Consider the following 12,031-nt stretch of genomic DNA (forward strand, 5'->3'; position numbering starts at 1 on the left):
AAGGTAGATATGATCAAATGATATCAAGCTCCATTTGTCTCAGTGAAAAAGAGTCTTTCAATCCAAATGGATACCATCTGCATGCCACTTCAAAACCAGGCAGAGGAAGTGTAAAAGTTACTGGGTTCTTTTTTTCATAACTACCTGTCCAAATTGGTCTTCTGTGATCTGGCCATGGAATGCCAGTTCTCCAGACATTCGTTTGGACAGTTCTAGTTATTATAAATACTGATTTTTAATGCCTTTAATTCTGCATCTTTTTCTGGCTTCGATGCAAGACTTCCTAAACCAGCACCTGGATGACCTGTTTCCCTCTTCACTAGGAAGATTTATTACTAGATTTATTCTCTCTGTTCCTAGCATTTTCTGTGAGTTGACTTGTAAACCCAAGCAAAGCAGGATTTTTTTGTTGTTTTTATCTGGAGTTCAATTTCCCAGGCTCATTGCAAACATCTGAAGGATTGATCTCCTTTGAACCCTGATACTTCACAGTTTTACTGAGTTAAGTAGATTTCATGCCTACTGTCTTAGAGCCAATCAGGAGCTGATTCTTTGTTATGTATACTGGGAGGCTGGTATTTTGCTTTGGGAGGGTTTTGCTTATGAGAAGGACCTTCTGATTCTCTGCATGAGATTCTGAGTAGCTGTTTGTTAAGAATCACCCCACCTCCACTACTCAGAGGTTTGTGCTCTCCCACCAGGTGGTGTATGTAGGTGGTTGTATTACTTTGTTCAGACAGTAAGAGCCCTGTCAAATCCTTGTGCTAATTTCTCTGCCTGTATTTTCTCTGTTTGTATTTTCTCCATGTTCAGAGTGTTAACCTTTCCCTGAACTAGTGAATGCCTTATGTTTAATTAAAGAAGGACTGTTAACCCCTTTGAAGCTGTATTTCCTTCGTAAAGCAGATCAAAGAACCTATACTAGCAGGCCATCCTGTATGTCCTAGGGTGCTTGCTAATACATGACTCTGTGTTCCTGAACTGCTATTATTTGACTTCTAGGACCAAGCTGTCAGATCAAATACCTCCTTTGTTTCAGTATTTGCCCTAGGCACCCTTCATCTAAACATTAAGTTCCAAATTCTTACCTTGCCTTCATTTTTGTCTGCTTTCAATCATTCAGCAAATCAGCAATTTAACAAGCATTTTCAAGTACTTAGTGTATGCCAGGCACAGTGGGATACCAAAAAAAGCAAAAAAAACAAAAACAAAAAAAACAGTCCCTACATTCAAGCAACTTAGATTCTAATGGGAGAGACACCTTGAAAATAACAAGATACATGCAAGATGTATGCAAAGTAGATAGAAGGTAATCTCAGAGAGAAGGCACTACTAATTGAGCGACTGGAAAAGGCCTCCAAAATTTAATCTCAGTCTTGATGAAGAGCAGGAAAGCTAAGAGGTAGGGGTAAGGAGAGTGAGCCCGTTAGCAATGGGGACAATCAGAAACTGGATTCTACCATAAATTGAATGTATGTGTTTTTGGAAGATCAACACACATAGTTGATGTTTTATTTTTCCTTGTGTGCTCACTACGGAGCCACTATCATCAGAGCTATATTATCTCAATCTGAGAGCAACTACTTACGATGCTTTTAGGGAAATATGAAGAGATAGTCTCCCTTTAACTGGGCTAATATCTGGCCAGAAAGAAAATTGCATATGTGCTACCTGCACTTGAACTTCACTCCTACCTCTTACCATTGGTCATTCCAAATCTTTTTCTTGCTCCACAATCACCAATCACATCAACATGACAATTATCACATCATTTGAAGTGACAATTTGTCTGGAAATGATGTGATAATTGTCTGACCTAATTATCCCCATCCCTGTGGCTCCCTAAAGATCAAAGTTCTTTCCCTTGGATACTACTGCCCTATATGTGTTCTCTCCTTCTATTAGAATCTATGCACTTTGAGGGCAGGGACTGCTTCACTTATGTATTTATATCACCAATACCTACCACAGTTTTTGGTACATGATAGACATCGGATCTAAGCATGGGATTTTTGCCAGGGAAGGGAATTCAAGAATGAGCAAACTCCATGAATCAAAGGTGCCTAGAGCACTGAAAAGTTAGAGGACTTGCCCAGGTTCACACAGCTAGCATGCATCAAAGGCTAGACTTGAACAAAGATCTTCTTGGCTACAAAGTTAGTTTTCTATTCACTGCAGAATCCTGCCTTTCTATGTAAGCTATACAATGGAAAGCGCAAACACTAGGACCACAAATCCATAGAATTAGAACTGGAAGGAACCTTAGAGATCGTCTAGTTGAATCTCTTCATTTTACAAACAAGGAAACTGAGTTGTGGAGAAATTAAATGACTTGTTCAAGGTCCTATTTAATCTTGAAGGAAAAAGATTGTCTTATTTTTGTTGTATTTCTTGCATCTAGCAATACAATGCTCAGCATAGCACATAGTTGTCACTTAATAAGCCCTTATTGGTTGTTTTATTGAATATAAAGGCACAGCAGAGGAACATTCTCATAACTAATCAGCAAGTATTTGGTAAATGCCTATTATATCCTCATATATGACTTTTGTCCTTTATTTTTGAAGACCAAAGACTTCTTGGAATGATGCCTTTACTCATATTGTAAATTCGATTTAAGTGAGGTAGAGTTGCACAAAGTCATTGGACGCACTCTCTCTTTCACAGTCAGTGAAGTCTAGTGGCAGGGCTAATGTTACAATGATTGCAATTGCCCCAGGATGCAGTGGATGACCCTGTTGTCTTCAATGTCTGACCAACCTCTCAGTGTTCTACAGCACTTACTTCAACTGTTTTCATGGCAGAACATATTTTTCTTATCTACCCATTCCACAAGTCTTCACATACTTGGGGTATACACCCCTCTAACTCACTGATGGGTTTGTGGCCCTCAACCTGATTTAGCTCACCTGCTGAGATAATTTACTGAGGTGTGGATACTGTACAGTTCCATGCCAGGTGGATACCAAAGGTGGATGAGAAACCCTGAAAAGGGCTCAGCAAGCCCTCATGCTAGAAGCACTAGTCCTCCTTGAACATCCAGTGTAGTGTATAATAGATACCATGTCTGGTGCCAGTTCTACAAAGATAAAAATAAAACCATCAAACATCTGTATGACTTTGGGCAAATTATTTAATTTTTTACAACTCAGTTTCCTCACTTTTACTCTGTGGTAACTCCATCATAGTTTATCTCACACAGTAGACTGTCAGTAAATATCATTTGATTGATTCTTCAAGAAGTGATATAAACATTTGTGTTACTTATTTTGATCCTATTGCAGGACCAGGTCATATCTGAAGCTTAGCTACATTTTTTAAACATAATTTTACTTTACAGGGTACAAGGGGACTCTCCGAATTTTAGTGAGAGAGTTATGTTTAAGTGAAGCCATTCAAAGCTGCTACATTTACACATTGGCACACATTTTTTTCTTATATTTCCTGAACTGATTAATGTATTTATTTATTTTCAGTAGCAAATTTAAACTACCATCAAGGTATACTTCGCTAATGTGAAACTCAAGAGCTGATTTGTAAATAATTGCTTACAGAGACAAACATGGGTTTTGTAGCACATTTTAAAGAGATCATTATCCTTTTTAACAAAGTAATTTTTATCAGATAAGTAATAGCAAAACAAATTTGACTTGATTTATAATTGATAGTAAAGTCAGTAAGAAATGCTGATATTGTGTCACAAATTTCAATTGCACAGATTGTTTAAAATAAGTGTTTATTGATGTTGTCTCTTCCTTACATGATAGTTATCCCTCATATCCTTTCCTCCTTCCCTCTCAGATAAATATCCCATATTACAAAGAGAACTTTTTAATGTATAATTTATTTATTTTTCAGATGTTAACCTTCACTTCCACAAGAACTTGAATTCACGGGAGCGCCGAGAGGACACTCAACAAGGAGGTCCAGTTCACCCTGAGATCCTGAGCGGTGCTGAGCGGGGGCTGTAGCAGCTGCTGTGGGTGCTGGTGGCCGAGGAGAGCAGTGGGTGAACTCTGCGCTCCCCTAGGTGGGGTGGGCGAGAGGATGAGTGCGACCCAAGACTTCCACCCGCATAGAGTGAAGCGTTCAGCCCCTCCTGACGATGAGATTGGATCTAGCAACTGGGAGACAGCTGACCTGGGCAACGTGGAGAAAACAGAAGTCCTTAAGACTAATGGGAACAGGAAAGGCCCACAGCTTTATCTACTGAACCACCTCTGGAGCTATGACCTTAAGAATACTCTGGAAGGTTGTAGAAAGAACATACTGGTCATCTTGTTATAGGTGATCAACATCTCATTTCAGAACAGGGGAATGTTGGGGTTGGAAGCTCAATTCCGTGTGGACAGTCTCGGGCGGGTAAAGGTGGGAACTTCTAAATCTTAGAGCTCTCACGAGACCCCCCCAGGAAACGGCTGGGAATCGAGGTGAACCGAGCTATCTCGTGTATTTCCGCCTCTTCCCGTGAGAAACGTGATGGGAGAGAGATCTCCCCACCCTCGAGATTGTCCCGGATCTGGGCACACTATTGTTATCTAACAGCACGGTATTTAGATGCAAACTGTGCAGCTGGAGAGTTAAGTAGGATCAGGGAAGCCTGAAAGCTCTCTTAGCACGTGAGGAGCCAAAGAGGACACAAGGCTCCGCTTTTCCTCTTCTCCTTCTCTCCCCTCCCCCTCTCTCCCCGCTTGTACTTCTACTTCCAATCTCTTATTGTAAGATCTTTGCCTCCTTGGGAGATCCCTCTCTCTCTCTCCCTCCTAAGGAAGAATCCCCTGCATTTGTAACAGAGACCCTGAAATAAAGCTCAACCCTTGTTCGACTCTGGAACGTCCTTTCTCTCATATGCGCACCCGGCATGGCCAGCCGAAGACCTCAGGAGGTGAGGTAAGAAAGACTCGGGTAGCCCACAGGCCTCTAGGTCTGGCAGGGGAAGAAGATAAGAGTATCAGTAGAGTATGGAGTAAATTATCAGGGAGATATTGGCGACATTGTGGACCTGGCTTCAGAGAGTTGGCGGATCCTGATGGGGAAGGTGGTGCTGCTGGAAATGATGATGATGATGATGGCGAAGATGATGATTCACCTGACCCTGAAAGTTGAGAGGACTCTGAAAGAGATTCAGAGACTGAGAAAGAGAAATCTGCTGAAGAACTACAAACTGCTGAACAACCAAAGGAAGTGGAGGACCCCAAAGCTACACAGGATGCGAAGAGCAGTTTGATGTTTGTTAAATCCAGTGGTTCATAACTCCAAATGTGAGATTAGTCTTTGTATGCAAAGGAAGCCTTATTGTTATAATGCACAGTGGAGGACCGCTTCTATAACACAGACCTTTGTATTATAACTTTTTAAAAATGCCCTTCTTTTAAATAATTTCAAAGGGTGTTTGCTTTCAGATGCCATGGAATATACTTTTATGGGCATGATTATATCCATTTTTTGTAAAATATAAGAGTTGGATTATACAATAGACAAATACACATGATTCTCGGCTTCAAATAAAAAAAAGAATTTGAATTCAAAATTTTCTTTCCATTTCTCCCCACCCCGCACACCAGGACAGCATGCACCCCATTCACCACTTTCTCTAGTCTGTCCTCCCTTCCATTACCCACCCTACTTCCATCCCCCTTCCCCTCTATTTTCCTGTAGGGCAAAATAGATTTCTATATTCCATTGCCTGTATAGCTTACTTTCCAGTTACATGCTAAAACAATTTTTAACATTAATACTTAAAGCTTTGAGTTCCATACTCTCTCCCTTCCCTCCCCACCTACCCTCACTGAGAAAACAAGTAATTCAATATAGGTCCTACCTGTGTAACAATGCAAAACATTTCCATAATATTTATGTTGTAAAAGACTAACCACATTTCCCTCTGACCTATCCTGCCCTTCATTTATTCCATTCTCTCCCTTGACCTGTCCTCCCACAAGTGTTTGCTTTTGATTATCCCTTTCCCCAATTTGTTGTCCCTTCTATTATCTTCCCTCTCCTATAACCTTCCCCTTTGCCTTCCTGCAGGGTAAAATAGATTTCCATTTCCAATTGAGTGTGTGTTATTCCCTCATTAACCAAATCCCATGAGAGTAAGGCTCAATTATTTTCTTTCATCCCCTCCCTCTTCTCTCCATTGTAGAAACTCTTTCTTCTCCCTTGTATGAGATATGATTTGCTACATTCTACTTCTCCCTTTCTCTTACTCCTAGTACATTCCATTCAAAGTAAATTGTTTTTTTCTAGGTATTCTCCCTTCACATTCTGCTCACCATGTGCCCTCTGACTGTGTGTGTGTGGAGGTGTGTGGGGGTGTCTGTGTATCTATACATATATATGTATATGCATGTATGTATATATATGCATGCATTTTTGAATGTATATTCATATATGTATATACACAAACACACATATATCTACCTACACATATACATATACATACCACACACATAATATACACATATGTATGCCTATACACACATACATGTATATGTATGTGTATATGTATTTATACATATATGTGTATATATGTATGTATATATTCCCTCTAATTACCCTAATACTGAAAAAGGTCTCATGAGTTACAAATAACATCTTTCCATATAGGAATGTAAACAGTTCAGATTTAATGAGTTCCTCAAGTCTTCTCCTTCCTGTTTACCTTTTCATATTTCTCTTGATTCTTGTATTTGAAAGTCAAATTTTCTATTCAGCTCTGGTCTCTTCAACAAGCATACTTGGAAGTCCTCTATTTCATTAGCACTCCATTTTTTTACTTGAAGTATTATACTCAGTTTTGATGGTTAGGTGATTCTTGTTTTTAATCCTTTCTCCTTTGACCTCTGGAATATCATATTCCAAGCCCTTCAGTCCTTTAGTGTAGAAGCTTATAAACCCTGTGTTATCCTCACTGTATTTCCACAATACTTGAAATGTTTCTTTCTGGCTACTTTTAATACTTTCTCCTTGACCTGGGACCTCTGGAATTTGGCTGCAATATTCCTAGGAGTTTTCCTTTTGAGATTTCTTTTAGGAGGTGATTGATGAATTCTTTGCATTTCTATTTTACCCTCTGGTTCTAGAATATCAGGGCAGTTTTTCTTGATAATTTCATGAAAGATGATGTCTAGGTTCTTTTTTGATCATGGTTTTCAGGTAGATCAATAATTTTTAAATTATCTCTCCTGGATCTATTTTCCAGGTCAGTTGTTTTTCCCTTGAGATATTTCACATTGTCTTCTATTTGTTCATTCTTTTGGTTTTATTTTGTAATTTCTTGGTTTCTCATAAAGTCATTGGATTACATCTGTTCCGTTCTAATTTTAAAAGAACTATTTTCTTCAGTGACCTTTTGAACCTCTTTTTCAATTTGGCTAATTCTGCTTTTTAAAGCATTCTTCTCCTCATTGGCTTTTCAGACTGCTTTTGCCATTTGGGTTAGTCTGTTTTTAAAGGTGCTATTTTCTTTAGCATTTCCTTGAGTCTCCTTTAGCAAGCTGTTGACTTGCTTTCCATGATTTTCTTGCATCTCTCTCATTTCTCCTCCCAATTTTTCCTCCACTTCTCTTACTTGATTTTCAAAATCCTCTTTGAGCTCTTCCATGGACTGAGACCATTGCATATTTTTGGGGGAGTTTTGGATGTAGAATCCTTGACTTTGATATTTTCTTCTGATGGTATGCTTTGTTCTTCCTCATCCAAAAGAATGGAAGAAAATACCTTTTCACAAAGGAAGTAATTTTCTAAAGTCTCAATTTTTCCCTTTTTGAGGAATTTTCTCAGCCAGTTTACTTGACTTTAGAGTCCTTTGTCAAGTGGAGGGTATACTTCAGAGTATATTGTAGAACTCTGTAAGTTCTCAGTTCCTCCAAAGTGGGACAATCAAGGGAGAGGAGTCTACTCCTCTCCTGGCCTGTGCTCTGCTCTGGAAATAACCACAAGCACTCTTCTGCCCAAGATCTGCAAGTAGGATTCCCTCTCCAGAGACTCTACCAGCTCTACCATGCCAGTGCTCCTCCTCACCCCAAGAAAGCCACTCAGAACTGACACCCAGATCAGTCCCTTGATTCCTCCTGGGTCTTTTAGCCAAGGGCTCTAAAAGTGGATGCTACTGCATTGACTGCCACTGCCAGGGCTGGGACTGGACTTTGCTCTCTCTCTCACTCAAGTGGAAGAACTTTCTCACAAACCTTTAAAGCTATCTTTGGCGTTTGTGGGTTGAAAAATCTGGCAACCACAGATGTTACCCGTGGTTTCACACCCTGATGCCTGCTCCAGTCCTGTCCATGCTGTGTGGTGAGGCCAAACCTGAGCTGTGCTCTGAGCTTGATGTGACAGACCTTTCCTGTCAGCTGTCCAGGCTGTCTTGGACTTGAAATCACTTTCACTATGTCATTTTGTGGCTTCTGCTGCTCTACAATTTGTTTAGAGTCATTTTTTACAGGTATGTTATGGGCTGTGGAGGCAGAGATAGAGCATTTTCCTCTTTCTACTCATGCCATCTTGGCTCTGCCCCACGAGAACTTCTTTTTAAAGGAAAAACAATCATTAAAACTAATTGAAGATATCGAAAGGTATGCGGCATGTGTAACACCTATGAACCTTACACCTCCACAAAGGGGTGGATTAGGACTGTCTTCTCATATCTCGTTGTTCAAGGCCTGCTTGATCTTTATCAGTTTGATATTCACTTTTGATTTGGGGGTGTTTTGTTGTACTTTTCACTTACATTGTAGTTATTCTTTATATTACTTTCTTGTTTGTGTTTAATTCACTCTGTGGCAATTCACATACTCTATATTCATTACATACATCATTTCTTACAGCACAGTTATATTCCATAACATTAATGTACAATTTTGCCATTCCTCAATTGATTTGCACCTACTTTGTTTCTAATTCTTTGCTATTACAAAAAAGTGCTGCTATAAATATTTTGGCATATATGGGGACTTGTTTCTTTTCAATGACTTCCTGGTTATCCTAGGATTGCACTCTCAATTCCAAGAAAATGAACATTTTAGTCATTGTACATGCAAAAGTATAAATTGTTTTCCAAAATGGTTGTACCATTTCAGTTTCCTCACATACTATAATAGTATGCCTATCACTTTACAACCCCTCCAACATTGAATATTGCAATTTTATTCACCTTTGTCCATTTTCAGGTATGAGGTGAAACCTCAGGGTTTTTTCTTTGTTTGGGGAGTATTTTAATTTGTGTTTCACTTATTACTAGTGATTTGGAGCATTCTTTCATGTGGTTGTGAATCTTTTGCAATTCTTTTGAGAACGGTTTATTCTTATCCTTTGACTGTCTCTTTTGGAGAATATACACACATACACATACATATATGCATACATATGCATATATAAATAAAATTTATTTGTGTGTATGTATACATGCAAAGCAAATATGTTATATATGTATATAGATATATATACATGCGCATATACATATGTGTGTGAATGATGCCAAACTCTTATCAGAGAAATTTGATACAAAGATTTTTTTTCTAATTTAACCACTTTCCTTCTTATCTTAGGTACATTAATCTTGTCTGTGAGGAAGCTTTTTAGCTTCATATAATTAAAGTTATCTATTTTGTCTTTTGTAAAACGACTGAAAGTGACAGAGAGGACACTGCTTTATGGTAGGATCTTATGCTCTTCCACCATGTCTCTGATTATACAGCCCACCACTGATCTATACCCTTTACCTGGTTACCTTCCTTTCCCATTTGCCTCAAAATTTTCCACCTGGAAAAATCTTCCACACCTTCCTATTCCACTGTGTGATATATTCCCTCAGGAGTTACATTTCTCTCTCTCTCTAAGGTAACACACATGCTCTTTTCAAGCATCAAATCCCCTAGAGCACACACAAAATAAGGTACCCATGCCCTTTCACAGAAAATCTTTCTTTACTGATAGGAACTGTTGTCATTGTTCATCCTTTGCTAAGAGGACCCATAATATCACAAGGGTGGTGACTTGCAAGTGAATTGGATTTAGTTAGTGAGTAAAGTCATCAGCCTCATTTTCTCCTCCAGAATTATCAGAGTTCAGTGGTAGATAAGACATAAATCAAGATGACTGATGATGGCCCCAGATGGTGTGGTAAACTTTGGCCTTTTTAAGCTCAAGGGAACCCTCTTCCACAACAAAAGCAAGACCACCTGTCTCCCAGGCTTTACTATCTTTCTTCCTTCACTTCACCTGCTCCCCTCCTGCATCTTCTCTTCCTGAGAACACAGGGCTCACTTTCTCCTCATTGCTAGCCCTCAATTTGACTGTGGCACATTACATACTCTCCTCGGTTCCACTGCTCCCCTCCTCCTTTCCTCCAATTTTTTTTTAATGTAATTACATACACACACAAATTGATTCTCTGACAGGCAGAGTGTCACAAGGTTCTGCCCATAATTCCCCAGGTATACGTTTTCACTGTTATTTACACCTGACTTGCACTTTCACTCCTGTCTCCTTGTGTATTTTAGAAAAAAAGTTTCTTAACAGTCTCTCTGATGTCTATAGTTGTTGTTGTTATCTTTATTTGCTGCATTTGTTCATTTCTACATTTCTTTTGTGTCAGGTGTTTGAAAAGTAAATAATTCTTTCAGTCTGATTTTTTTTTCTAAGAATGTTTCAAACACTTCTTTATTATCAAATGTTCAAAGTTTTTCATTTATCATTAAACTCAGATTTGTAGGATAGGACAAATTTGTAGGGTAGGCTAAATCTTTAGCTACAATGCTCTTCAGAACACATTATTCTGTTCCCTCTTAAGTTTTCTGATGAGTACAGAACAGTGTTTCATTATCTGAATGTCTTTTCTTTATATTTGAAGGTCTTTCTCCTGATCACTTGCAGAAGTTGTTTTTGAACTAAATTGTTAAATGTAACAACAATGTTTCTTGGAGGCTGCAGCCTTGGATATTTTTTTTTCTAGAGGTGATTCTTTCGAATGAAATTTCATTATCTATGTTCAGAAGTATTTTGGATTTCTTTCCTATTATTTCTTTTATTATGATATTAAGGTGTTTTGTCCTGTTGTATTCTTCTGAGAGATCTTTGATCCTTAACATGTCTCTTTCTTAAAAGATATTGCCTCTGTTCTATAAAATCATTATATTTATATAGAAAACTAAGTCATATATATGAGAATACAAGTCCTTCCTCAATTGATAAATGACTAAATGATATGAATAGGTAGTTTTCAGATGAAAAAATTAAAATCATCTACAGTTATGTGAAAAAATTCTCTAAGCACCAATAAAATTGGTTAATACATCAGAAAATGAAAATGATTCATATTGGAAAAAATGTGGGAAAATTGGGACATTAATGCATTTCTGATAGAGTTGTAAACTGATCCAACTGTTCTACAGAACAATTTGGAAGTATGCCTGAAAGAGCAATTAAACTGTGCAAATCCTTTGATCCAGCCATACCACTACCAGGTCTTAAAAAATGGAAAAGGACCTGCAGGTACAAAACTCTCTGTAGCAGTTCTTTTTGTGGTGTCAAAGAATTGGAAATTCAGGGAATGCTCATCATTTGGGGAAAGGCTGAACAAGTTGTGATATATGAATGTAATGGAATACTATAGTGCTATAAGAAATGATGAGCAAGCAGATTTCAGAAAAATCTGAAAAGACTTAAATAAACTGATGCTGAGTGAAGTGAGCAGAATCAGGAGAATATTGTACACAGTAGCAGTAATGTTGTATGATGATCCACTATGATAGACTTTGCTCTTTTCCACAATGCAAAGATTCAAGACTCTTTTCAAAATACTCAAAGTGGAAAATGCTATCCACATCCAGAGAAAGATCTATGGAGTCTAAATGCAGATCAAATCATACTATTTTTCACATTTTTGGTTTTTTTTTGTTTTTTTTCTCCTTTTTGTTCTGTTTCTTCTTTCACAGCATATAACCTACATTTGATTGTTTGCTGTCTTGGGGAGGAAGGATGGGAGGAAAGAATGGAGAAAAATTTGGAACTCAAAATCATTTAAAAAATT

General features: G+C 38.2%; 1 pseudogene; it reads left to right on the top strand.

Moving 5' to 3' along the window:
• Nucleotides 1-3,999: 3,999 nt before the first annotated feature.
• On the top strand, nt 4,000-5,253 carry LOC140498357 (small acidic protein-like; annotated as a pseudogene).
• Nucleotides 5,254-12,031: the final 6,778 nt, after the last annotated feature.

This window comes from Notamacropus eugenii, chromosome 4, assembly GCF_028372415.1.
Source record: "Notamacropus eugenii isolate mMacEug1 chromosome 4, mMacEug1.pri_v2, whole genome shotgun sequence".
Classification (NCBI taxonomy): domain Eukaryota; kingdom Metazoa; phylum Chordata; class Mammalia; order Diprotodontia; family Macropodidae; genus Notamacropus; species Notamacropus eugenii.